Raw genomic sequence first — 9037 nt, forward strand, 5'->3', positions numbered from 1 at the left:
AAAAAAAAAAAAAAAAACTCTAAATTCAGCCTGCTTCTGTCTTCCCCCTTGAGGTCCCACTTAGATGGACACGAGCTTACCCTACGATCTCAGCGAGGGTGACAGAGCCTGCCCTACCTTGGCCTTGTGTAAGTCCTAGACCATTCCCTAGCAGACATTAGCACAGGGCCCAACCCACCACCCACCTCGGACTTCTATCCCTTGCCTCTTGGCCTACCAGGCTCCCATCTCTGGGAAATCAGCCTTGCTGGGAAGCTGCTATCTTTTCTGTTTGGAAAAAGTTAACGGTGAAGCTTTGAACAGCCAGGCGAACACCAGAGATGTCTCTTAAATGTTGCCCCACAATGCTGCCCTTGAAAGTTTGGGTGGAACAATGATTCAGCTCAGACAAGGCGAGTGCAGAGGGAAGAGGCCCCCTTGGGAGGGACAGCGGGGCAAACCCAGCCAGCAGACTGCTGACTGGCCCTGGCCGTGACCCTGATTTGCAATGTCTCCTTCGGGGACTTTCAAATCACATTAGGCTCCGGCTGTCGCTGACTTGATGAGCTGTGTCAGAGCTGCGAGAGTTCTTCCGCTTGGCCTCACCAGGTGGCCCGGGCCCCTTGGGAGTCCATGTCAGCAGCCTCTAGGCCCCGCTTGGTCTGCTCCGCTCCCCCAGACTGCCCCACCTGCCTTCTCAGCTGCCCTCGCTCTCGCATGCAGGGTCCCAGGTGTTCCCCTCTGCGTCCCGGACCAGCCATCAGACACGGGCCCTGGGTGTTCTCTGGGGTGGTTAGATCCTGGCCAACCAGTGGTCTCAGCCCGGGCTTCACATTACAGTCATCTGGGGAACATTTAAAAATACCAAGGCCTGAATCCCACTCTGGGCCAATGAAACCAGAACCTTGGGGGAGAAGCCTGTGATTGTCAGATGAGGAGCCCGAGGCCATGAGCGGGAAAGCGACTTTCCCACTTTGCACAGCTGGTGAGTGGCACAGCTCCGGGCATCTCCACCCCTCGGCCCGGTGCTCTTGGCACTGTTACTGACACTGCTGTTGGCTCCGTGTTATTTCTGTGTCTGCGCTTCCCCACGCAGCCTCCTTGGACCTTCCAGACTTTTATCCCTACATATGGTAATGGAGGTCTGTGTGTTTCTATTGGGTATGTTTGAAAGCACAATGGAAGTTATGCCTTCGTCTGTGATTAGAACGCATGGGCTGCGCCTTCGTAAATGTAAATTGTTGGAAGCAAAAAGCTTTTAAAACTCAAGAGCTGATAGAAGGACATGAATCAAGGGGTCACTGGCCAACCTTTTATCCATAAAAAATGGGTTGGGAAGTGTGGCACAAAACCTCCCTGACTGCGACCCTTGCGACTTTGTCTAAATCCTGGCTGTCTCACCCTCCGGGGCTCTGGCCGGTGCATCTGGCATTGTCCGAAGTGTCAACGGGCTGGATGCAGTGGACAGTCTAGGTAAGCCCTCCCTGGCTGCCACGATGCGGAGCTTTGAACAAACCGCCAGGGGAATGTAGTAGCTTCTCAGATGTCCTGTCCCAGGGTGGAGGCCTCCAGGCCTTGCAGGTGGACCTGATTACTGTGCTCGTCAGGGAAGAAAAGTGGAGGAGTACAGGGTCAAGGGCACGGGCACCCAAGGAAGTGTAGGGGCGAGGCCTTTAACACAGTGCACCCTCGCACTGGTGAGCGGTGGGTGGTGAATGACAGGTGCTCACCAGGGTGGTCATCCCCGTTGCTAAGAGAACAGGTGAAAAAAGTAAGGAAGAGAGAACAGAAATGTGTTTTTCCCATGCTCCCTGTGGTCGGCTGCCTCATGGCCCCCAAAGAGGTCCGTATCCTAATCTCCAGAATCTGTGAAATATTGTGGACTCTCCTAGGCCCAACTTAATTACAAGAGTCCTTCTAGGAGGGAGCCAGGAGGGTCAGAGTCGGAGAGGAGGATGTGACCATGGAAGCGGAGGCCAGAGCGATGTGGCCGCATATCAAGGAAGGCACGTAGCCTCTTGACACTGGAAAAAGCCAGGAGCTGGATTTTCCTCTAGAGATTCCAGAAAGAACCACTCCGGCTCATACATTAACTTTAACCCAGGTGAGACTGATTCTGGACTTCTGACCTCAACAACATTAGAAGAATTCCTGGTAACAGTCAGGATGCCTTTCATAGTTAAATGTGTGTGTGGGGGGCGTTGTTTAAAAAAATCAATATTTGACTATGGTCCACACTTGAAGGGTGGAAAAAGATACATAATGCAAAGAAACTCTCTTTCCTCTCCTCTCTCCCAGCCGCCAGATTCTTCTCCTCCTTAGAAGGAACTGCAGTTAAGCAGTTTCTTGTGGACGCTTTCAGAGTAATTCTGTGCACACACACGCATGTATGCACACAGACGTATGCCGTGGGCTAATAGTGGCATATCATACAGTTTTGTGCCCTTTCTTTTTCCACTGCATAGTATTATGAGCTCATACTGTATCAGGGGTTGATTGCGGCGGGGGTGGTGATTCTTGTTTGTAACAGCGACGTTGATTTCCTTCATTGTATGTCATCATTGACACAACCGGTCATCTAGTGATAGATATTTGGGTTGTTTCCAATTTCCTTCGGGTTCAAATAATACTGCAGCGAATATCCTAGTAATATGGCGATTTGCATCCGTGGAATGGCTCTACCAAAGGACATGCGCATTTTTTTATTTGGCTAGATATCGCCGAGTTGCCCACCTTTGAGACAGTGTTGCCCAGCAACAGTGTTTGGAAGTGTCTGTCCCCCAGCTCCTGGTGACATAACATGTCATCTGACTTGATGTCCTCTAACAACTTGACACGTGGGAACTGGGAAACCGTGAGTAACTCTGGGGATGGAGTCTGGAGGAGACCTGGGTCCCTGCGTGAGGCCCCAGCGCCCCAGCCTGGAAGCCTCTTGCCCTGTGTCCCCGGCAGCTGCACACCTACCTGGGTCACGGGGCCCCTGGATGAAGGCCAGCACCCTCTCTCCCTCCTTCCCGATTGGCTCTCAGTTCTCCTGGAGAGGCGGATGTGAGAGCCTGACCTCTCCAGCTCTTTCTTGAATAGAAAGCTCTTTCTTTATGGCTTGATAAATTTTAGGGCCTGAAGCTGAGAGGCAAAGTACGGGGCGTTCAGGGACAGGACAGCTGCAGTGAGCTGCTGTGTGTTCCCGCCTATGCTGGAATGTGGAAGGACAAAAGCATGACTGCATTTTCAGGACACATTAAAGCTATGCCTTCTGATTGCTCTGCATTTGACACTTATCAAGCCTCTCCTCATAATCTGAATAACAGCTTTATACAAGGGACAATCATCCAGCTACTCAGAAACCACCAGATTTCCTTGATGTTAGCCTTTGCTCTCCGGCTTGCCTTGCTTCTGTCCTGCCCCCTGCAGGTTTATGTCACGAGGAGGAGAGTAATCAGCCCATACCCATGTTCCGGTTATAAGGCGTTGCTAATTTTAGACCCCCTCTCTTACCAAAGACTTCTTATTTACCAAATAGTTCCCCAAATGTATCTGCTATGCTAAAATCAGAGTGCGTATGGGGGATGCGGAATCTCTTTGTGTGTATTGAGATAGTGAGGACTGGGAGAGGAGGAAATGGAGTCTGAGGGCTTACCAGATACTTAATCTCTGAAAAACATAAAGAGACTGTCAGTGCAGATGGGGATGAAATCGTGTTTGGGCCACACTCTTTGTACATGGTATTCCAGTCGTCTTTCTTTCCTCCTGTGTGTGCGTGTGTGCACGCGTGTGTGTGTGCTGTTATGAAGTCCATCAGAAAAATGTCTGGCCAAATGGTCAGCACTAGAAACAGGAAACTCACAAAGAGAAGTTTCAAATCCCTGTCTAATACAGATCCCCTCCTAAGACTTCCTTCACGGGTTGGTTGGATGTTCGGATGTCCCTCAGAGCAAAGCTCAAAGGTAGCAGGGGGGCTGCTGAGCATATTTCTTTCCCGGGCACCTTGCAAACAGGGTCAGAGCGAGGTGCTAGCCATCTCTGAGAACAGATCCTTTTGTTAGGAGCTGGTGTCTGAGGTGCCAGTTAGAGAATACAGCTGGCAGGGGGCACATTTAATTTCCCGACTGAAACTGATAAAAGAGAAAGAAGAGAGAGGTGTGATTTGCTGGAACAGTTCTACATCTACTCCTTCATTTCTCCAATTAAAAATCCTACCCATTGGTTGGCTTGTGTGGGCCGCAGACTGGTTGGACAAAGACGGGACAGCAGATTGCATGTGAATTTAAAAGTCATCTTTGAAGAATAACTAGATCTATTTTTAATGCCTCCGTGAAAAATGAGTGGTCGTATTGTCTGCCTTCTCCCCACCCGTGGAGTTGTTAACACTATGAGTTATCAGAGAAAGCATTTCTCTCCTCAAACTTTGCTCCAAGGGAACAATGACATTAATTTTCAGGAGACCGTTGTGTTCACGACAGCCTAGTGTCACCGTTCAGTGCGCAGAATGAGGGCACGGGCACGTTAAAATAAATCAGTCCCATCCAATCAACAATGTCAACCCCAAACCCTTCTTGGCTCAGCATTAAAAATGCATGAGCACACAGTGAGGTCAGGCACAAAATAAATATAAATGGCAAATAAAGAAGAGCTCATCTCTCTAGGTCTCCCAGTGCGAGCAGCAAAACAACACCAAGATTCTCCTTTTTTTGTCTCCTGATTGCTGTTGTCTCCAAACTGTAAAAGCTTTTTAAAAACGATTTCCAAAATTAAAAAAGTAAAATCGAAATAATTTCCAATATTGGTGACATTTAAGGATAACTCTGACAGTGTTACCGCTAATACGATCAACGAACACCACGGTGCTTACTGTGAGCCAGGACTTTTAAAAAACACTTTTACAAATAAACACTCATTTAATTCTCACTGAAATTCTGTGAGAAAGGTAGCAGTAGGGTTAAAGAGACTGAGGCACGGAGAGGTTAAGTGACCAACCTAAGGCCACACAGCGAGGGAGTGGGCACCAGAGCCTCCCAATAGAGCCTTTGGAACCAACTTCCAACTGCAAAGTCTGAGACTTTGCAGAGAACCCATCTGGGGGAGTGTTGCTGCCTGGATGTCCCTCAAAGCTAGGGGAAGGAGAATTTGGTGAGGGGTTGGCGACAGCATGCCTTATTCTATTCCATGCGTTCTAATTTTTTTTTTTCTAATGTTTATTTATTTTTGAGAGAGACAGAGACAGAATGCGAGTGGGTTGGGACAGAGAGAGAGGGAGACACAGAATACGAAGCAGGCTCCAGGCTCCGAGCTGTCAGCACAGAGCCCGACGAGGGGCTCCAACTCACGAGCTGCGAGATCATGACCTGAGCTGAAGTCGGACGCTCAATGGACTGAGCCACCCAGGCACCCCTCTATTCCATGCATTCTGTGTTATGCAGCTTCTCTGGGTTGTGATTTCTTTACCAGAACAATGGAGATGAGAAGATCAAATATAGTCATTTGGGCAGATGAAGCCCTTTGCTAACTCCAGACTCCTAGGCAAGAGACAGAGCTGAGGCCCCACCCCCTGCTCTTCTGGGACTCTGTTAATTACACAACCGAGCCTGAGTGTTTGAGGAAGAAAGAACTCAAGGGTCCATTTAACCTGTCAAAATCACAAGACTAAATAAACTTTGGCAAACTGTCCCTAAAAATGCTTTAACATACGCTCAGCTTTTTGCGTGAGCAGCTCCCATCCGTCTCTAGGAACCCATCCAGTTTTAACATGCTTTGATTCTATTTTTTTCGGAGTTTATGATTATCAAGAGGATTCCATGAAAGGCAAGTAACTCTTAAAGCCACACTGTAGCAAATGAATTTTCCTTTTGAGGAGCTGCCTTACATAAATAAAATGACTCCTTCCAGACGGACGGCTTTGCTTCTAAGCACCTGAGTTTTTGCCCAAGAAGAGAATCTAACAGCTGTGCTATTTCCAACCACCTTAAACAAGGGAAGGATGCCCATTGCTTGGCCATGTCTCTTCCACTGGAAGGGATGCCTAGAGGGGAAATACAAGCACATGGGGTCAGCCTACAGCATGCACCCATGATGTCATGATTTACATGCCACCCACTGTCAACAAAATCGAGAGGTGACTTAGGATGAACTATACATTTATCCTGCATTGTTAAAGAGGGACTGGAAGGTCACATCTCGTTGGCGGTTCTTAGACTTTCAAGGCTCACAGAATTTGGGGGAACCTGACAAAGGTTAAGAAGACTTGAGAAAAATGCCTGGGCGCATGTCTACATGTCCACGGAAAAGACTGCGTGCAATTTCAGCAGCCCCCAGAGTAAGAATCCCTGAGAGAGAGAGAGAGAGAGAGAGAGAGAGAGAGGAGAGAGAGAAGAGAAAAGAAATACACTAAACCCTCGACTAATGTGTCGTCTTTGTCTAACTCTTAAATTTAGTCCTGGACTTTAAGGCACCTGCAGGACAGGCTAGAGACTTTGCAGGACCCAGTGCCAAATGAAAACGCGGGGGCTCCTTGCCAAAAAGTTATTAAGAATTTTGAGACAGCAATAGCAGAGTGTGGGGTCCTTCTGCACGGGTAATGCATGAGCAGAGAGGCACAGTGGTCTCTTCTGGTCCATCTTTGAAACCGCTCGAGTCACAAGTCCTGGAAAGAAGGATGGAGAGGAAAGGGTAGTAGCCTTGTAAACTATAATACCCTGCATTGAGAAATGTTTGGTGAACTTGGTATTACAATTTTCTTTTAATCTTTATTTATTTTTGAGAGCGAGACAGAGTGTGAGCAGGGGAGGAGCAGAGAGAGAAGGAGACACAGAATCTGAAGCAGGCTCCAGCCCCGAGCTGTCAGCGCAGAGCTCGACGCGGGGCTCAAACCGACCAACGGTGAGATCATGACCTGAGCTGACGTCTGTCGCTCAACCGACCGAGCCACCCAGGCGCCCCTATAAACTTGAATATGGTCTTCGTGTTTATGATGGGTGAAAAAAATCCAACAGAAGCCAATCTGTTTCCCTACTTATGCCAATGCTGAACTGTTGGCGAGAGATACAGCCGCTCCCTCCACGGCGGACAGCTGGGGGCAGATTAGCAGCAAACACATCATTGGGCGGCATGTGGTTGTACGAGGCCAGCCCCCCAGGGTATGTGAGATGCGTCACCTTTAAAGTGTGTGGCTTATAACCCGTGACCCTTTTAACAATTTTCTATCGATCAGAGTAGCACGTACACATGCCGTGAAACAAACGATCGCTTCCTGGCGACGTCTATGAAAACCCAGCTATCCCTTAACCTACTACCCTTTCCTCTCCATCCTTCTTTCCAGGACTTGCCACTCGAGCTGTTTCTGGTGGCATTTACCCTCATCTTTCTGGATAAGATGCTTGCCTGCAATTTTTGGCTTCATAGGTTTTCGTCGATGCCTGTTGACAGTTGTTATTTGCCGAGGCTCGATATTTTTTGAGGACTCCTCGTATTCTGGTCATTTCTTGCATTCCCAGGATAGAAGCCACAAAAATTGCATTCTCAGCGGGGTGCAGGGATGTAATTTAGACGTCATCAGTGAGATGCACCTGCTCGCATTTTGGTGCTGCAGGGGGCACGCGAGGAAAGGGGCCCCCGGAGAAAGGAGTCTGCCGGGGCCCATGGAGGTGGAGGTCTGGCTTTTGTGAGGCCAAAGGGGCAGGGGCTCTGTCACGTGGTCTGGGCGCCAGGGGCGTCCTGGGCTGGCTGCAGGGTGGGTGCCGGGCGCTGGAGACAGTGCGGGCACCCACCAGGGCAGCCCGCAGAGTGTCGGACGCTGCTCCCAGAGAGATTCTGGAGCGCACCTGATATCCCCGACAACTTCATTTCCTGTTTTAGCGAGCCAGACTGGAGCCTGCTCTCGGCACCTGGGAGCCTTGACTTACACACTCTGATCTTCATCTGCCATTATGTTCCCATCATCATTTTTGGTTAAATCAGTCTTCGGTGTCTACATTATTAGGACCTTGTAAAAATACTGTTTACCGCTGAGCCAGTTTGCATATCATGGGTAATAGGAAGTTAAAGAGGGTCCCCCTCCCCGCTTTTTTTTCTCAGTGTAGGCTATGTTTCCAACACGACAGATAGTATTGATTCCCCACTTTCCAAAGTGAGGCATGGGGTCACCTGAGCAGGACTTGCAGCCGAGAATCAAATGACTAGATTTTGCCCTTAGCTGACCAGCCAGCTCCTGTCCATTGAAAGGGGCTGTAGAGGAACCCCTGGGTGGCTCAGTGGGTTAAGCGTCCAACTCTTGATTTGGGCTCAGGTCATGATCAGGTCACGGTTTGTGACACTGAGCCCACATCAAATCCCCCTTGGGATTCTCTCTTCCTCTCTCTCTGCCCCTACCCGGCTCACACACACACACACACACACACACTCTCTCTCTCTCTCTCTCTCTCTCAAAAGAAATAAATGCACATTTTTAAAAAGGGGCTGTAGAAACCTAGGGAGTCGGGGATTAGATGAATAGTTTTGGAGAGAGCTGTCAGAATGCTGAGAACTGTAACACGAGCCCTCCCCTCCCCCATCCCACACCAACACACACGGGAGTGGTGGGAGGAATTCTCCCCCTCACTTGAGCCTGGGGAAAGGGGCTTCGGTGGGTCCTCTGAGAGCCCGTTCCAAGTCCCCAAGAGCTCGAGGAAACCTAGTAGTGTCTGAATCACTCCTGAAAAACCTAAAAATGAGATGCTGTGGCTCTGGTGCCGGGGACAAAAGAGGTGACAGCTTTGGGGATGCCCTGCACGCCCAGAGTTTGTCAGAGCAAAAGTTGAAGGACGTGTCGCTTGGGTCAGATGGCCCACACGAGAGAGGTCACCTTATGTCCAAAAGGATAGTCTGGAAGAGCATATTGATCCCGACAGGAGGTAGACCACTGGGTTCCCAGGAAACAAAGGGGAAACAGTGGGTGGCCAGCCAGGGAAAGGCGTTTGCCTCGGGAGAATTACAGGGGCGCCCGGGTGGCTCAGTCAGTTAAGTGTCTGGCTCTTGATTTCAGCTCAGGTCATGATCTCGCGGTTCGTGGGTTAGAGCCCGGTGT

Source organism: Herpailurus yagouaroundi, unplaced genomic scaffold, assembly GCF_014898765.1.
Source record: "Herpailurus yagouaroundi ecotype Mexico unplaced genomic scaffold, PumYag 162, whole genome shotgun sequence".
NCBI classification, from domain to species: Eukaryota; Metazoa; Chordata; class Mammalia; order Carnivora; family Felidae; genus Herpailurus; species Herpailurus yagouaroundi.